Source organism: Danio aesculapii, chromosome 3, assembly GCF_903798145.1.
Source record: "Danio aesculapii chromosome 3, fDanAes4.1, whole genome shotgun sequence".
Classification (NCBI taxonomy): Eukaryota; Metazoa; Chordata; class Actinopteri; order Cypriniformes; family Danionidae; genus Danio; species Danio aesculapii.
The window spans coordinates 36,513,497-36,534,313 of NC_079437.1; the positions used below are offsets into that span (position 1 = coordinate 36,513,497).

At 36.6% G+C, this 20,817-nt stretch overlaps 1 protein-coding gene across 1 annotated transcript in view; it reads right to left on the reverse strand.

The window, feature by feature from the left end:
• The window catches only part of srcin1a (SRC kinase signaling inhibitor 1a), a 263,387-nt gene that overhangs the window by 126,624 nt on the left and 115,946 nt on the right, over window positions 1–20,817 (reverse strand). The gene's annotated exons all lie outside the window — the stretch shown is intronic.

The following is a 20,817-nucleotide window of genomic DNA, read 5'->3' on the forward strand; positions in this document are numbered from 1 at the left end:
TGTTTTTCCCAGGATTCTCCTGTATTTTACAGTTCTATCCCGATATCATCCTGTAAAGGTATTTTCCTGTATTCCTCTCATATTTTTAATTTGTCTATGAAGAATGGTAATAAACATCAAAGAGCTGATCCTCCCTATACGTAACCCATACTGTCAAACTATCAGGAAAGCGCCTTGCTCTTAATTGTGAATCTATTTTGTGCTTTCATTTGATTTAGGCATGAAAACACTTTGAAATAAACATAAAAATGTCTGGATTCCTTTCCTTTTCATTACAGGCACCGCTGGCCCTCCTATGCAATCCTCAAAACATCAGTAAATGTAGCGGTGTGTGACTGTCAGAGTCTCTGTCTGAACTCCTGTCGGGCAACATCTCCAGGATACTTTGTTCTGTCTGACTAGTAAGTGAAAATTTACAAAGGTACCCGAAATTACATGAAACTCCGGAGGAAATGTGTATAGCATGGTGACGCAATGACGTTAATCGAATTATGTGCTATAACATGTAAAACGGGATCATGAAGGGAACATTCAGAAAGCAACTCATGTAAACACTTTAATCATATTATTGTCTTTTTCAGATTAAGACTAATAATTCGATTACTGATGTCCATGTAAATGTAATCATTGTTATTCTTTAGGTGAACAATTAATCCATGCAAGTTTATCCACTCAAAAAACTGTCCACTGTTTTTATAATCTTAAATGAAAGTCTGACCATTTGCTTCATGTTTGGAGTGGTGGTCCCTCTCTATTGACATCAGTTTGACAGCTTCAGCCACAATCTTTTTCACCACACTTTTCTTACCGTTACTTTGCTAAGAGGGAAAGATGCGCAAAAAGAAAGCTCCGCTGCTACTCAATATTCCATTTCAGTTGGAAGTACATCAACATACTGAAATAAAGGTTTTGACCACCTTCGGTTTATACGACTTTAAAGACTGGTGTGGTGAAAAATCAAGTCCACCCCCCTGGAATTGAGTCCACTTAGGACCTCTAAGGGATTGTCTGTGGTGAATGTCTGATCAAAAGCTATTATTTTGATACCTTGCTCTGTGGCTAATCAGAGCTGTGTTAGCTTGTTGTAGTCAGGAGGCTAATGGTAGAGGTATGATTACTGTAGGCTAGCACAAAAGCTAACTGGGCTAACTAAACTGAATAAAAGATAAAGACTCGATTTCATAACCCATGCATGCCTTTAATTATGCATAAGTATATAAAAGGGTCAATATAATGCTAATAAATGCCATTTTAAAGGTGCAATGAAATGGTCATTAAAACAATTTTAGGTAACACTTTATTTTGAGGGTCCATTTGAGTATTAGTAGACTGTCTGCTTAATATCTGTTAATACTGCTTCTTCAACAGACATTTAACTGACTATAAGAAACTCTGTAAGTACATGTTGACACTAACCCTAACCCCAACCTAACTGTCTACTTATAATCTAATGAGAATTAGTTGCAATGTACAGACTATCAAAATAAAGTGTGACCCAATTTTACATTATATAAATTATGAACATGATTTCATATAGGCCTACTGTATTTTATAATTAGGTGCTACAAACTACACCTATTACAACTCCAGTGAAACAATAGGATCACCCAGGGGGACCTAATTCTCAGGGGGGACTCGATTTCACATGACGCCAGCAAGAAGAGCAGCAAACGCACATGGCAAGCCATTCATTTTGATCAAGCATTACACAGAGACAAGACTTTGACAAACAATTGACAAAAGCAATGAAACAGAACGACATGGCATTCAATGGCTCAGATTGGCCGATGTGGAGAGATGAGAGTGACTGGCTGTGTTACCTTGCTTCGGAAAGCAGGCCCCAGCATTAGCTGAAAAAAAAAAAAAAACATGGACCAGAGTTAAGCTCCTCATTCTCCCTATCTTCCATTCTCTCTTTATCTCTCTTTCATACACATGCACAATAATTGCCTTCGGTGCAATTGATTCCCAAATCATCGCTCTCTTTTGTATTGTGCTGAGAAATAAGAAACATCGTTCAGTCAATAATCCTAAAAAAATGAAATCCTACACCGGGGCGTGATTCCTCTGGCTGCTGTTCAGGAAATATAGAAAAGGTACTTTTCACATTGCCGGTGTCATTTTTTTTGTGCAAACAGAAGCTTTTGGTAAACATCCTAGATAAGAAAGGGGTTCAGAGCGAAAGCACCTTCTGTCAAGAATTTATGAGTCTCGCTGTCAGATTGCTTTCAGTCCCTGAACAAACACACACACAAACACAACCAAACACTGCATTAAACTTTAAATTGATCAACCTTTCCTCATTCCAGCTATTGCCCTGTGCTTATCTTCTCTTCCTCACGCCAACAGATTTAAAGCCTCTAACCACAAAACATTAATAAATGCATATAAAGACAGCTGAGCAAGTGTGGTTTCCAGCAGGAAGTGAAGTCATAAAAATCAGGCATTGGTCCTGATCGCTGATTTGGAGTCATTTTTTGTAATAAAACGTTTATGGTGTAGCTGAATATTTTAGCAAGCTAAAATTTTGCCCCCGGTGATGGGACACTGCATTAAAAACCCTGAGGCCAGATTACAGAAGCATTCAGAGAATAACAAAATTCCTGACAGCTGCAGGAGCCTTCCTTACATACATCGCTATACGCTGTATAACATATCTGATTATTACCAGTTGTATAAACCTACATTTGAACAGAAATTAATCATAACTTATCATTTACAAGTGTTTTTCAATGTAGTTCTAGATTTGATATTCATTTACAGTGTACGGCAATTTCATGGAGATTTGATACAATAACTAACATCTTAATATATTTTAAAATGCTCTTCTGTGAAGCAAAAAGCTCAATATCACTCTAGTCTAGTCACATGATCATATATATATATATATATATATATTGGCCAGGGGTGTAGCGGACATTTTAAAAGTGGGGAAGACAGCTGTATGAGATCATATGTTTATATAATTATTAATTGCCTGTTTCTAAATGGTCTGTCTCTAAAAGTGAGGGGGACGTATCCCCCCGTCCCCTCCGGTTGAACGCCCCAGATATTGGCACTGGTGGGAGGCATGCGTTGACTCGAAGCCACAAGCGCCAAAATACCATATTGCAATGCTACAAGTGCGATACTGCATTTAAACAACACTTCAATGGCATAATTGTGTATATATATATAAAAAATAATAATAATAACCAAACACAGAGAATCTAAAAATCCTTTTGTGCGAGGAACTATTTTATCCTGCCACTCATTCACATCTGCAGCTGATGGTCAGAACTGCAGAAACAATTGCTACTTCACAAAAGTCACTTTAGTGCTAGTATTTGAATGATTCTCTAGCGTACTGTCTATAGTAACAAAACTTAGGACTTATTATATGGTTTCTGTCACCATCTTGTGGCGGAACATCAACAGTCACTTTCTTTGGTCTGCTCAAACAGGCTGATGGGGGCCGATGCACTGAATCAGATGCTCTAAAATTATAAATTTTGAATAATTTTAAAATAGACACTATCCTTCTAAATAAACTGCATAGTTGCAATCTAAACAACTACATTCTCGCCTAAGAAAGCCTCAAAAGTACATTAAGTTACATTGCAAGATACTAGTAATTAGCTTAAAGTGTAATTTAAAGGCTTAACTGAAGTAAGCAGTGGTTTTAGGCTTTCCCGATTGAGTAATGTAATTTGACTCATAGTGCCATCTGCTATCTTGGTAGAAAATGGCCCAAGTGCATTTGTAAACAAAAAAAAAAGCCTGAATGCATGTGAGAAAATCCATATGGATGCATTTGTGGGAAAATCTACAGGTATGCTACACGCCAGGGGCGTAGATTTAGGGTGGACGGAGGTGACGCATCCCCACCAATATCCACCAACCATAGAAATGTCCCCACCAATAATTTAATCCACTCTTAAAAAATAACCTAGACACGCAGACACAACATTAACCTAGACACGCAGGTTAAATGATGTTCTCTCCTCGAGTCCTCCCACCCCCATAACGCATATGGACATTTTGATTGGCTGTGCCTTTTCCTGCTATCATGTGAGAGGCTGTGGCTGCCTTCAGATACAAGAAGTGCCAAAAGCAGTGGATTGGGTTTTTTTTTCCATGCAGGAATAAGGTGTGTTGGGTGACACACAAGCGAGGATGGCGGCAGCAAAAAAAAGGTGGACATAAGGTGCTTTTTTCAACGAAAGTGTCACATAAACGCAAGTTCTCTACTGAATGAGTCCATCATGATAATGGCGTTAATGCTCGTGTTTTCCTCGGCTTTAACGCACAGTCTATCGTTATAGCAGACTGATATAGTCTGAATAATATGCCCTAAAAAACTAACTGCAGAATAAACAGCTAAAGTACAGCATATGATCCCCGTCAGTTCTCCTAATCTCTCAGAGCATGTCCAATTTTAGTTGAAATAATTTGTCAGAAAAAAATACAGCCTGTGTAAAGGCATAATACTGATATACGAGACATATTTCATTTGCACTATGGCTAAAATATATGGAAGTCTTTATTAAACTCTCTCTTTATCAGTAATAAACATTCTTTTAACATTACACTCTCAGGCTTGTAGCCAGCTTAGTGAAAGGGGTGCTTATTTGTTTTCAGAAAAACTAAACCTTATTGCAGTTATTCGCCTCATTTACTATTTAATTTTCTATTTAATTTTTAATTTTTTGCTGGATTAGCTTGTCGGATGGTTATCATAATCACACTTTTTGATGTACCAAAACTATTTTCAACCAGTCTGTCAAATTGCTTACCATACTATTTTACTATTTTAAGTGTTTATTTACAAATGTGCATTTAAACTGTAAGTTTTATATTACAGTTATATAAATAAGGAAAATTATTTATAAAAATATGAAAAGATACTTACTTTTAAAATACAAATTTATTATCATCTAGCATTACATTTTTTTTTTTTTGAAATCTGTTAAAACTTGTTTTAAATTAAAAACTGAAGCCTACAGGCAAATAAGCCGTGGTCCAAGCCGATACTTGTTTGAATTGAGAAAATATTTGTTTACTTTTTAGTCATTTTAAAGTGAATTTTATAGAAATTCATGATGTACACAAAAGTAAGTAAAGACTTACTGCATCACAAACACCAATATTTGAACAATTTATAAAAAATGTATCACCTTCTGGCCATCGGCTATTAGGCATGAATAAATATATTGTTAATAATATCGTGATTTTCAATAAAATTTTCAATTCAAAAACTTTATTTGTCCCCTAGGGGCAATTCAAGGCATATGGAGCAGCACCAAAAGAAAACAATATTATTAACACACAAAACACAATATACAAATATAGAAATGACAATAACAGCAATAAATACTGACAAATATTTATTTTGAAAGTATTACATCACTTTTTAAATGTTTATTATTACCAACTGTTGAGTCTTCCCATACAGTTTGATATAATGTTTGAATCCGGAAGCTGCTTGTCGTGACGTCACACTTAACAAGCGGATTGGAAGAAAACATTTTAATAGTAAAATTATAATATAAAATAAAATTATAAAAAATAATAATATTGACCTTAGCCAATTTTTTTTGTTTGTTTGTTTTTTTTAAACATATTTTATTCTAGCGAAAACTAAAACAAATCTGACTTTTGCAGAAAAACATATAAGAAGAAAAACTGTGAAAAAAATCTTATTTAATTAAGTTATTCACGGGCGATGCAGTTTACAAGAAAACATAATATGTTATGCTGGGTAAGTTGGCGTTTCTGTGAGGAGTTTGCATGTTCTCCTTGCGTTCGCATGGGTTTTCTCCGGGTGCTCTGGTTTCCCCCACAGTCCAAAGACATGTGGTACAGGTGAATTGGGTAGGCTAAATTGTCCACAGTGTATGTGTGGATGTGTGTGTAAGGAGGTTTCCCAGAGATGGGTTGCGGCTGGAAGGGCATGGACTGCGTAAAACATATGCTGGATAAGTTGGCGGTTCATTCCGCTGTGGTGACCCCGGATTAATAAAGGGACTAAGCCGAAAAGAAAATGAATGAATGAATGAGTTATTCACAATCACACAATTTGGTAAACGCAGATTAAATAAAAGTGAATAAAGTATAAATAAATTAAGTCACATTGAAATGTGTGCCATTTCAACAGGAGAAAAAAAAAAAACCAGACTGATAGTAAACGACCTGAAGTCACTGTCTCAATGAGAAACATCATATCATATACATCAGGATTTCAATCCCTCTTTTCAGAGACTCAAGCGCCACCGTGGTCTTCCTGTGGCCCCTTCACCCCCGATCAGGAGGCTGAAGGGTGAAAACACTATCAACATCCGATGAATTATTCACATATTATTTAAAGCACAGAATCTCAAAGCAGCTGGTATTTTCGAAAGCAGAGCCGGTGCTTTAAACAAACATCAGGGTTGTTCTGAAGTAATAGACGGCAGCGGCGCTCCTGAGGAATGACTAAATTGAATGACCTTGTGGTTAATGTTGTTAGCATTGAATTCTTTAATCGCGCTCATACTCTCCAGAGAAGAAGCATTATCTTTCAGAGCCCGGCCTGCTGAAGGACAGGCGCAACCGATACCGGCTTACCATCATACTTGCTGGAGGGAGTTTTAACCACTAATATACCCTGACAATGGGACTACACTGTGTTAAGTTCAGCTATGAGAGCTCTGAGTTGAGGCAGAGAGGACATGTTCAAGTCACCTTTACCGGATGCATAATTGAGTGATTTCACATGTGTGAAGTTGTTCAGTTGTGCTTTGTTCAGAGATCATTGGAACATGGGGTAAATGAGTTTATTAAACCTAGCACGTGGTGGTTTGATGGTCTTGGTTTAAGTTTTGATGGTTTTCAAGAGTGGAGAAAATAGGTTTTGCTGATCTACAAGCCTGAACAGAAAACAGAAGTCCCCTTTTTAATGTGTTTTTCTATGGTATGGTATGGTATGGTATGGTATGGTATGGTATGGTATGGTATGGTATGGTATGGTATTTTCCATGATACAGTATGGTTTGGAGCAGTATGATGGATTTCTGTACTGATCTGTACTTATTTTAGTACCATCTAAAGTTTTGGAATTCCTGTAATTTATTCTAGCATATTTTCTGATATGATGTTTAGCTGTCAAATAAAAACATTCCTTATTATCAGATAAATGTTCCAATGAGCATTTATTTGAAACATGAAATAAATAAAAATGTTCTGCAACATCATACTTTTGATCAATTCTAGCAGTTTTTGATGGGGAAAAATCTTATTGACCTTATTCTTGACGTACATACACACACATATATATACATATATATCTGTCTGTCTGTCTGTCTGTCTGTCTGTCTGTCTGTCTATCTATCTATCTATCTATCTATCTATCTATCTATCTATCTATACATAGATAGACAGACAGACAGACAGACAGACAGACAGACAGACAGACAGACAGACAGACAGACAGACAGACAGACAGACAGACAGACAGACAGACAGACAGACAGACAGACAGACAGACAGACAGACAGACAGACAGACAGACAGACAGACAGATAGATAGATAGATAGATAGATAGATAGATAGATAGATAGATAGATAGATAGATAGATAGATACATAGATAGATAGATAGATAGATAGATAGATAGATAGATAGATAGATAGATAGATAGATAGATAGATAGATAGATAGATAGATAGATAGATAGATAGAAGAAATTATCATCACATTATACACTGGTGACCTTTTTTGGATTTTGTATGTTTTTGAAAGAATTCCCTACTAAGACTGCGATTTTTGATCAATAATACAATAAGAAACATAATAATATTATATATAATATAATTACAGCAAAATATAATGTTCCTTCAGGAAACATTTGTGGTTTGTATTTATGAATAATACTACAGTACTTAATGACATACAATGTATATGTTATATTATTGTACTGCTCCTCAAATGATATTGCTCTTAAATATCTAATTATGATATCTTGTTATCTTATTATGGTAATAAGGATTGTGGAAACTACAGCACTCGAATTGAAATATGATTACATTTGCTATTGCGTATGATAAATAACACAATCACATATGGCTCTGCTCAGAGCTGTATTAAATGAAAGTAATGCAGTGTGAAGTCAAAAGGGAGTGCTTTGGCTGAATCTGAGTCCACGACGGACCAGATTAATGCAATAAAGCCAAAACCCTTCAAGCACCGATTCCAAGAAAACTACACCCTGTTGTCTCCTTCTCTCATTTCAGATCATACACCCTCAGCTAAACTCATTCTCCTAATAAAGACAAAACGCCGGAGCAAAACAAGCGCCTCGAGTTTGAGGAAGGAGAGGGCATTGATCTGACCTGCGTATGGAAGAAGATATGATCAGCAAAGAGAGTCGCGCTAAAGCAGGTAAACAGCCGCAGGCATTCAGAGAAAGAGGCAGAAGAAGAAGAAAAAATAGCACACAATGCCGGAAGTGGAGAAGAGTTGTTTGCATCCATCCATCACAGAAGCCAAGCTAGAATTACTCTGACAGGCAAAATCAATGCAAAATAACAGCCTGAGAACGTGTTAGCAAGACCTTTTCAAAAAGTACAAGAGAACAAAGATGTTTAGTGAACGAGGGAGAGAGAGAGAAAGAGAGAGGGAGAGAAAATGAGCGCTAACAAACACCAAAGCCATCTTTATCCCCCTGTTATAAAGAAGCAGTGGGTGTACAGGCAATACTTGTGCACATACAATGAGAATACAATGATAACTTTTCAGCAAAGCGATGTATTGCTGTATATTTATTTTTAAGACACTTTAGTTTGCTACTCCACATTTGATTTTTTGCCACTTGTTCAAGCTGCTTATTTAACATGAGCTGAAACAACACAATTTTTGAGATTTGTTTGGGACAACTTAATTGTTTTATGTTCAATCCAATTGAATTTGTTAACTTAAATGATTTGTGTTGGGAGAGCATGAATGAATTGTGTGGAACCCTGCATTTTTTTCAGTGTACTGTCCTTGCAAATTACTGTACACTGTCAAGAAAAGCATCTGTAAAATCAACAGAAAGAGGTAGCTGGGGTTACTAACTTTAAATTTGAGGTTTTATGAAATGAACATGAATCATTCTTATGTTGCATGGCTTTATTTTTGAGAATGAACATAAATATCATACATGTGTCATACAAGCTATTTATTTTTTATTTTATGCCGTAAATCATGAGAATATTAAGTAAAGATCATCTTCCATGAAGAGATTTTTGTTAATTTCCAGTAAATATTCATTCATTCAATTTCTTTTCGGCTTAGTCCCTTTATTAATCTGGGGTCGCCACAGCGGAATGAACCGCCAACTTATCCAGCACGTTTTTACCCAGCAGATGCCCTTCCAGCCGCATCCCTGGGAAACATCCACACACACTCATTCACACATACACTCATACACTACAGACAATTTAGCCTACCCAATTCACCTGTACCGCATGTCTTTGGACTGTGGGGGAAACCGGAGCACCCGGAGGAAACCCACGCGAACGCAGGCGAGGCTCAAACCAGCGACCCAGCGACCTTCTTGCTGTGAGGCAATAGCACTACCTACTGCGCCACTGCATCGCGTCCAGTGAATATATATAAAAAATTATTATTTTGTTTTTTATTTGCATCGAAAAAACTTAATTAGGACAACCTAAAGGCGAACTTCTCAATATATGTATTTTATTTACATTTTTTTTAAGCTAAGATTTTTTAATAGCTGTACTGTGTCTTATGACTGGTTTTATTGATCAGGATTAAAAATTTTTTCCCTGTTGTATTCCACTGTAACAACATGTATATTATGTACTTGTGGTCTACTCGTGAGATTTAATTTATGATATACTCCATAGGTTATTCACTTAAAATCTTATTTTTCCTCCTTAAATATAAACACACAATATTAAATTTACACAATTTTTGATTAAGGCAATGATGGCAATGTTGTATATTTAAAATTAATACATCCATAACATTGCTGCAAAAAATTATTCAGAATTTTAGATGTTTCCAATTCACACTTTCAAACTTACTTTAAATGTTGGATGGTTGAAGGGTAAGTAGATTTGATTTCAAAGTTTTTGAAAATGCTCATTGCATTCATACTGCAGCAAGCAAGCTAGCCTATATCTATATATCACATACAAGTTCATATTGACATTGTTATGGAATTTTAAAAATACATTTAAATTACATACAAATATCACATATAATATACTAAGATTTTATATGATATTACAAGAAAGCTGAAATTTTTCTTTTTTTAATTAGACTTAAACTGTTAATGCTTTTTGGCACATCTTCTGAAAGTTAGTTCCGGTACTGGGTAGCATAATAGCTATTCATATTTAGTGAACCTTTAACTTATTGTCTACAGTTTAACAGAAGTTACTCCCAAGACTTGCAGAAAGCTGAACTGAGTGTAGGAAAGAGGAGGGTGTGAAGTAAATTCATGTTTAAATTGAATGCCCACTCAGACAGAATGCTCTTTTTAAATGCTCACCCAACTGATTGCTGTTAAATTTACAATCATGAAGTATGTTTACATGGACATCAAAAATCAGATTTTAATACAATTAAGACAATACTCTGATTAAACATCTACCATGTAATCAACGATTTTTGATTGACTTAATCCAATTAAGGTCATAATTGAACTAAACAGAAATCGGATTGAGACATGTGGAGTATTCTGATTTTAGTTGAAGTGCAGTACAGACATGTAAACACCTTTTGCAACAGGATAGCCTATACACACATGGCTGTTTGACACTATTCTCTGCACCTACTTAGTCCACAGGGGACCACAGACACCTGCATCGCAAAATGTGGAGTTTTTTTTCCTCCATATGGTGTGCGGTATCAATTTCCATTAAAACAACACAGTTGTTCATACTCACATCCAATATCTCGTTTGGGACAGGGGGCATGCATGAAATGTTCTTGAATGAAAGTGAAAGTGACAATTAAAAATGAAACACCCGAAATTACATGAAACTCCATAAAAAACGTGGATAGCGTGGTGACGAACAGTATACTAAGCTATAACATGTAAAACCGGATCATAAAAGGAACATTCAAAAAGTAACTGATGTAAACACGTTAACAATATTATTGTCTTATTCAGATTAAGGCAAATAATTTGATTACTGATGTCCATGTAAATGTAGTCATTGTTTACGGTATATATACAGATACGGCTACTGAGAATGCGCGAGTGATCTAAAGTGGTGCCGCACCTGCGGTAATGTGCGACAAAGCACAACATGGTCTAACACAAGAAAGGCATGACCAGCAGGGGGCAGTTATGTAACCTAGGGAACATACTGAACTTATATACTGTAGCAGCCAGAGGCATGAAAGCAGAAGCAGAGAGATGTGACCCTCGGCAAAGCATTCCTCCATGGTCTTGCGAACCGCCCAAAGCAAGCAATCTGTAACATTCCGCTCACGCTCGCCGGTAAATCAATACAGCTCAGAACTGCGACGGCATAAAATTTCTATAGTAGGCTAACTCTATTTTTATGTAACTAAAAAATCTTAAATAACTGCCTAAAATGAAAGCACGTTGATAAAATAAGTTTCTGTTTCAAAGCGGCATTCTTTCCTGTGCTTTCTTTGTTTGCGACTGAAATGAGAAAAACTATTTTACTATACCTAATTAATATAAAGTTTCCATCTGCATGATAGTGGTCACACTACAGTAGCATCTAACCATAGCGCAGTCATTTTTAGAGTGTGATTTAAAATGAAATGAAACAAAGTGATAGCAGCTGCAGCCAATTAAAATACACCTGTAACAGGTGACCAATGAGAGCAGAGAAAACTCCTACATTCAAGCACAGCAATGTCAACAAAGACCACACTCTTTTCTATTTTAGATTTAGCAGCCTGAACATCGATCCTCCAGTGCCTATCATCAACCCTATGGCCGCTCCTTTAACCACAGTGAAACTCACAAACACATGCACACTGGCGTTCGGGAGACAGCCGGTCTTCTGCTGGCCTGGAGCCCATCAGGAGCATATGGAGAGGAGAGAGGAGGATGTTATGAATGATGGGGAGGCAGAGCACAGACAGGAAGCAAACAGGCAGGGGCGTCACACACCAGTTTGTTTTAAAGGAGTACCAGAGGCAGAACTGAAATAAATGGGCTCCAGCCAGATTGAACGTTTGTATCTACTGTATATTATTATTATGGCAGCCTATTTACAATAAGTGCCAATAAGACTATGTTGCTAGAAAAGGTTGTTAACACTAACTCCACCCACCAATGTTTTGTTGGGACAGTTACATTTACAATGATGCTCATTTGGCAACTACAGCAATGGCGTAGATAGTAAGATTAATGGTGGTGACCTTTCATGTGAGCGAAACGAGTTTAAATCCACCTTTAGCTGAACCCGCTCTTCTTTTTTATAAACACGTATCATTTTGTAAAGGCATGCCTTTTCAGTAAAGGTTTATAAACTTTTTTTTTTTTTTTTTAAATAAATGCCTTATGGTTATTTATTGGGGACTTTATCGTCCAATTAATAACATTTTGTCACCTTAGAATTATAAGGTTCTATCTGACATTTTTGTCAAAATTGAGTTATTGACATATTCTTATTAAATGACAGCTTATTTACATTATGTGATGTTTTTTTTACAAGTTGTTTACATTTTAAGACTTTTATTTAAAAAACAAATGTTACACACATACTGTTTACTATAGAATGCAAAAACTTTGAAGCTCAATATCTCAGAATCATTCAGAACGCAGATAGAACCTTATAATTCCAAGGTGACGATTTATTATATTTTCATATTCATTGTATATACACTCAATTTAGCATTAATGGATGGGTAACAGATGTTTTAGAATTCAGCCAACTACAAAAACCATCTAAACTATCTACAAAAACTACTACAAAAAATATCTGCCACCATTTCTACTAAGTATTGCTACAAACGGCTAAAAATTGTAACATAAGAGATGCCCTGTGTAAAAAGAATGTCTAAGTCGAGTTAGCTGTTTACTGTGCATGTGTGCAGACGAGGGGAGTACTGGGAATTGCTTTGAAACAACAAGCTATCAGCTAGTGTGTTTGTGCGCTGTTAACTTGTGTTGTTAATCGGTGACTAACTCTACAAGAGAGACAATGCGGACCAGTTAAATCGAAGAGACAAATGATTTATCAACAAGAGGCATAATTAACAAAAGTATTTAAAGCAATCAAAGTCAGTAAAATAGTAGTAAGTGATAAGCCTGTGCATGGTAGTGAACTGAGCTCATGATGCTATACAAACTAAAATAATTAAAACGCCAGGCAGGAAGGTCCGGCTAATCAAGCTACCCTCTCATGTCAAATGTTGGACTCTTTATAGGCACCACAAAATGGGTCTCAGGTGAGATGACCCACCCACAAATCAGCAGCCATGCAGGCTCTGCAAAAATCACAAAAACATAACCAAAATAACCAGGTCCCACAGAGGACCTAACAGTGTATATATAGCATCAAAATCCACTTGTTCCAAAAATAAGATAATTAAAAATACATTGATATTCATTGATATTCAGCATTGATATTTTAGGTTGATCATAAAGGATATGAAGGTATTGTACAGAGCTTTATGTTAGAATAAATATATTTTATAGAAATAATGCTCTTTTGAAGGCGTCACGGTGGCGCAGTGGGTAACAAAATCGCCTCACAGTAAGAAGGTCACTGGTTCAAGCCTCGGCTGGGCGTTTCTGTGTGGAGTTTGCTTGTTCTCCCCGTGTTCGCATGGGTTTCCTCCGGGTGCTCCGGTTTCCCCCACAGTCCAAAGACTGTAGGTGAAATAGGTAAGCTAAATTGTCCGTTGTGTATGTATGTGAATGAATGAGAGTGTATGGTGTTTCCCAGTGATGGGTTGTGGCTGGAAGGGTATCCACTGCGTAAAACATGTCCTAGATAATTTGGCGGTTCATTCCGCTGTGGTGACCCCAGATTAATAAAGGTACTAAGCCAAAAAGAAAATAAATGAATGAATGCTCTTTTGAATGTCCTATTTATTGAATAATCCTGAAATAAAATGTCCCACTATAAATCAATGTGTCACTATATATATCAATGTTTCTATGATTTCCAATTGTTGTCAACATTGATAATAATAATTGTTTTGAGCTGTAAGTTTTTTCTGAAGGATCATTGTCATCACTGGAATAAATACCAATTTACAAGACATTAAAATAGAACAAATATTTTATTTGTAAACATTTATCTATTTTTTTATATTATGGATTTTGACTATATTCTTTTATCAAATTAATGCAGTCTTGGTGAGCATCAACTTCAATATAGTAGTGTACATTTAACACTGTTTAGCTAATAAATTATGTAAACTTTAGACTTTAGTTAGTAAATTTAATATATGTCATTAGTATGATGATAATTATTCTTAAATCCCATATATTTACTGTTCATTCATTCATTCATTTTCTTTTCGGCTTAGTTCCTTTATTAATCAGTGGCAGACTCCGGACTCTAGTCCTGCCTTTTCTAGTATGTTGTGCTCGGCTCAAGTTTTCTCAGGTTGAGCACTCATATTTCCCATTATTGTCTTTGTCCTTATATGAGTGCCATCTTGGCCGTCACACTCGGGCATGCTCGGGATGTGTGCTCTCGTCTTGGTGTTTGTGTTTGTTCTGTCTGCAGTGTGCTGTTTTATTCTCAGCGTCTCAGTCTAGTTGGTTTCGTTGTTCTCTGTTGGTATTAAGCATGTGGCCTGGTGTTTACTTTGTGGCCATGTGCTTTTGTGTCATCTTTCATGTGAACAGGTGGTTATTGAGTATACTTCATGGGTGCCGGTTCTAGTCCCATTTTACGTGAGCACATGACTTGTGTTATTTCTTTGTGTCATGTGTTCCCCTGTCTATCGTCTTGTCCCATCCACCTTGTTATCCATTTATTATTTAACATTATGTTCACCTGGCCGCTTGTCAGTTTATTGGTTTGCTTTCCCTATTTATTCTCTCAGTGTGCTCTGTCGTGTGCTGGTCCATCGTCGCTGGTCTCCTTTGTCCATCATGCCAAGCCCTGCCAAGCCCTGCCAAGTCAAGTCAGGTCAGGTCAGGTCAGGTCAGGTCAGGTCAGGTCAGGTAAGGTAAGGTCAAGTCAAGTCAAGTCAAGTCAAGTCAGGTCAAGTCAAGTCAAGTCAAGTCAAGCCAAGTCAAGTCAAGTCAAGTCAAGTCAAGTCAAGTCAAGTCAAGTCAGTTTGTTCTAATACTATGCTTTTTCCACCATGGGGTTGTTTAAGTTGTTTTTGTTTGCCCTTTATGTAATAAAGTCTTTCATATTCTGCATTTGGGTCCTCGCCTCCTCTCCCTTACCCCAAACCGTGACAACTTATTCAAAATGAGCTGAAGCAACACAATATTTAAGTTTTTTGGGGGGATAACGTAATTGTTTTATGTTCAAACTACTTAAATATGTAAAAAAATTATAAGTTAGCTTAATTCCTTTATGTTGTCCCAACACAAACCCAGCATTTTTTAAAGTTTATCCTCCACTTTTTAAAAGACTTTCTCCAATAAAATGATAAAATGGCTGAGCTGAGTTTATGAATTCAACATAAAACATATGAAATACTTTCCTCCCTGTTGATTTTAGTTCCCGTTTTACCATTCAGCTTTGTAATACAAGAAGGAAATCCTTCAAAATTCTACAAAGACATCTGTTTCTCAGATACACAGCATGTACACACAGACACAAAACACACAATTATGCTTATGCTGCAAACACACAAAGCCCGATCTAAACATTGGAAGCTGTTGTTTATCAGTGTTTTACTGCACACACAAAACCAACAGTCTGTTTTACAATGGCCTCTAGAGTTTGGCTGCTCAACAACAGCTCTGGCTTTTCACCAAGAACCTTTTGAAAGGTGAATTGTGTATTTTCTGTGCCACTACTCTCACCCAAGGTGTCATGGTTTTGCTGGTTAAAGAGTAACCCCATTAGGCCCTGTTGAAAGCATCTACACCGGCTCTCGGCCAAAAACATATTTCTCCTTTGAGAGCCATTCAAATCTAACTGTCTTCCAGGGATCCCCCAAAAATTCTGTCAGCCAAAAACAGCATACCTAACATAATTTAGCAGTATATCAGTATATTTGATGCTTACGTTTGTTTTTTTTTTTTTTGGTAATTTACTTATTAAGATTTTCACCAATGATCTAGTGGCTGCATCGCTAAAGGTCTACATATCCTGTCATGCAGCGCTCACAGCCTCACACACACACATGTTCCCAGTTTCCATTGATTACACACTCACACAGCTGGGAGCTGCTCAAAGACTGATTACAAGGACTATTTAAACAGCACACACACACATCAGTGCTGAGTCTTGTTTAACTGTTTATCTGTGAGCATTACGACTCGTTTCTTCCTTGTGTAGCCTAGCTGTGTTTTGACCCTTTGCTTTGTCCATTTGTTTTGATTCATTGGTGCCTGCACCGACTATTTACCTGTTCTTTGACCACAACATTGCATTGCTCTGCATGTACCTGTTTGACCCTGTTGATCATCGCCTGCCTGACTATTCTCATAATAAATCCTGCATTTGGATTCGCACCTCCATTGTCAGTGTCCTCTTCACATTACATTGATATCATTATAAATTTATTCACAACTAACCATCTGGCAGTCAGTTGTTCTTACAACTGACTGAGAATAGTAATAGTAATCAAAGCAAGGAAAGAACATATCCAGTCCCTATAGAAAATCATCATACCCTGTGAAAATGTATACCTTTATTCACATTACACCCTGCTTTTTAAAAAACCTTCAGGATAAAGTTGTAGGAAGGCACAGGTTAGGGCTACAAAAATATACAAACACACATACACATGCACACACACACACACACACACACACACGCACACACACACACACACACACACACACACACACACACACACACATATATATATATATATATATATATATATATATATATATATATATATATATATATATATATATATATAAATGTATGTGAAAGGGACCTCACACCAAGGCTCACCGCCACCTGGTGGCCTTGGGATGACAGAGAACAATAATAATTTATTATTTTGAAAAAAAAAAAAAAAAAACTCAGAAAAATCACAGATTTATGCCAAACTTCCTTATGTCAGCAGGTGGCACTTTGACTGTGACTCAATATTGGCATGTAGACGCCTTCAGGTGAGGAATCTCATCGAACCTGTGAATATTCAGGCAGGGCAGACATTATAGTAGGCCGAGTTATAAGTACTTCCTCCTCCATGGTGATATGCTAAACTTTGTCAGTCCACCAAGGACACGCCATTAGACAAAAACTCTAGATTTTCACAATTTTACATCACAAAGGCCTTTGGATTAAACTAATGGAACATGGATTCAATCTTTTGTAGGAGAAATTTTGTAGGAGAAGTTTGTTACAGTGTAAAATATGTCATTTCATGTTGCTAGCAGGTGGCGCTATAACTGCAACTGTATATTGGCATGTAAACGTGTTTAGGTCAGGACTCTTATCAAATGTGTGAATTTTGAGGCAGATGCTTGAGCTAGAACAACTTCCTAACAACGTAACAATGTAAATTTTCACCACTTCTGGTTTTGTGAGTTTTGTTTTTTTGGAGCATGTTTAGACCCTCAAATATGGGATTCATTCTAGAGTATATGTGATTAATTCTAGAGAATATGTGATTAATTCTAGAGAATATGGGATTCATTCTAGAGAATATGTGATTCATTCGAAGAATGAATAAAAAAGAAGAAGAAGAAGAAGAAGAAGAAGAAGAAGAAGAAGAAGAAGAAGAAGAAGAAGAAGAAGAAGAAGAAGAAGAAGAAGAAGAAAGAACCACTGTAGGTGCTAGGTCCCTAATGGGAGATTTTAGAGTCAGATTAAGTTTAGTTTTTTTAAATAGATATTAGAACTATTTAAAATACTAAAGACATATTAGAAAAATAGATTATAAAGTGTGAGTGAGCAGATAGGAGTGTTTCAAAACCCAGTAACAACGTAAAATAAATACACAAATAAACTCCATCAACTCCCTTTCCCACTTTAGCCATCATCACAACCATAAAGAACAAAGCAATAAACTAATTAAATCCACTGCTATTGTTAATGCATCACATTCCACATTCAAAGCACAGCGATTACTTTAAAAAGCCAAAGACGTTTCCAAATGGAGTGCTTTCAAGTGTAATAACTTCTAAATAAATCATTCTGGTGGATTTGCAGATAATAATAAACCAAGTAAAACGAAAATAAAGAGAGAAACAAATCAGCCAATTTCAGGAGATACGCAAAATCCATCCAGTGGAGTCTGTGCCATCGGTCAGATGTTGTTAAACAAAACCAAACAACTGCAACTGTTCAATCACTCCTCCTTTCTGTTTGTCTCTCTCTCTCTACGCTTGCAGACAGAGCAAAGAGACCTTTCCTTGCTGTCGTATAATTGCTATTACCGCCTAGGGGCCATCAAACTGACTGAGAAACAACTCTTTCTCTAACAAGTCCATTATGGATGAGTCACACAATCAGAAACGCATTGGCAGACTGAGAAAAGCAAACACACTCAGTGTGCTTTCTGCCTGTTTTAAACATCAGAAGTTTGAGAAGCCTTCGGTATTTATTCCTGCCCTGGTAGATTTGATTAGTCTCAAACAGTGTGATCGAGAATCAATCTGGTTTTTGCCCTTGATGTTCACAATAGCGTTAACACAAACACTCGCTCACTACGGTTGGGGCGGATTACCAGCTTGTTTGTATCCCCTGGTGTTAATAACAGTCTTTTTAATTAAACTAAACAAGAGATCGCCATGCCCCATCTCTCTTTTTTTCTCAGCCACAGTGGAGACTCATCCCACGAGTAATTACAATAACAAGACTGCTAACAATGTCAATGTTTGATGAGACAGAGGCGGCTTTTTTAAGCTAAAAGCGAATATTTTAACACACATATGTCTGTGCGGGCTTTATCTTTAATATGCTTCTGTAAACCATCAGAGACATCATTAAAGCAGCTGAGAGAGAAACACTGCATCTGCTCGCGGTTTTGCTCCACATGCCTTCAGTCTTGCAGAACACTCTTATTCTTGAGCAGTTTCACAAAGCAGTCCATGAGAGATACGCATGAATGTAAAAGCAAATAAAAGTGCAATGTAATAGATTCAATTCGCCTTGAGACGAAAGTTAAGATTGTCCTTTTCTTATATTGTGATGAACATTCAAATGAAACAGTGGAAATAAATAGGACTGTGCATGATTTTGTCCATTGGGAACTGATTGGAATGGTGGAAGATGGACGCTGCTGACAAAATTAAGGAAAATTGATGATTGGGCAAGATCAGAGCAGAAACGAAACACGCCCTGATAGCCTAGCAATTACAATAGAAGTGAAATAAAAAAGAAATTTGACGCAAATTAAACAAGCAATCCCAACAGAATGGATACAAAGAATAGAGAAACATGACAAAAAAGAGAAACAAAAGATGTGCATGTAAAAATAGGGGGTAAAATATATCATTTTCAAGAATGTACTAGGCATGGGCCGGTATAAGATACTGACAGTATGATAAACTTGGATAATAATATCACGGTTTCACGGTTTTACAGTATTGTGATTACTGCTCTAAAATATATTCTTTTTAAAGAATAAAAAAACAAACAAAAAAAAAACCGTGAGGGTAAAAAATTTAAACTTTTTTCTCCTTTGAACACAAAATATTTTATTTTGAGAAATATTTATAATACTTTGGAACCGTAAACATGACAGGCTAAATTATTACAATGAATCATTGACTTCTGCTGTCTTCATTAGTTTCAAAAACACAGATTTCATTACAATTTAAAATGGCATCTTTGGATATCTTTTCTGCTGGAGATACTGTTGTCCTTAAAAACCTCAAACAAATGTAAAAAAACCCTTACATATATCGTAGGAACGGTATAGCAGAAAATGCTGGCAGCTTTAAAACCTTGATATTTACAAACCGCGGTATACCTTAAAAACGATTATCGTCCCATGCCAAGAATGTACAGTGAAAAGAGTTTATAGTGTTTTTTAGAGAAAATGTTTTGAAAGAACCCATTGTAAACAAATACTGGTGGCAAACTTTTAAAAATGTTAATGAGAATGAAATATGGAGGAATATGAGAGGGAAATGTCTAGAAACAACAGTTGAATGCTTAGAATATCTTCATTCACTCATTTTCTTTTCAGCTTAGTCCCTTCATTAATCTGGGGTCGCCACAGAGGAATGAACCGCCAACTTATCCAGCAAATGTTTTACGCAGCGGATGCCCTTCCAGCTGCAACCCATCTCTGGGAAACATCCATACACACTCACTCACATTCAAACACTACGGACAATTTTGCCTACCCAATTCACCTGTACCGGATGTCTTTGGACTGTGGGGGAAACTGGAGCACCTGGAGGAAACCCACGCGAACGCAGGGAGAACATACAAATTCCACACAGAAACATCAACTGACCCAGCCGAGGCGCGAACCAGCGAACTTCTTGCTGTGAGGCGACAGCACTAGAATATCTTATAAGACACAAAGCAATTTTTTCAGCCATGATTTTAAATAAAACAGGAATGGAACAGAGCGGAACATGTAAAATATATAAAAACGAAGAAGAAGGTTTTTTACACGTGGAGACATTTACAGAGTTGGAACAGTTTTTAAAAGACAGTAAAATTTTAATAAAGAGACTAATTGGAGAGTGGAATGAAAACAAAACAGAATGGAATAGAGTGGTAATGCTTGGATGGGATAAG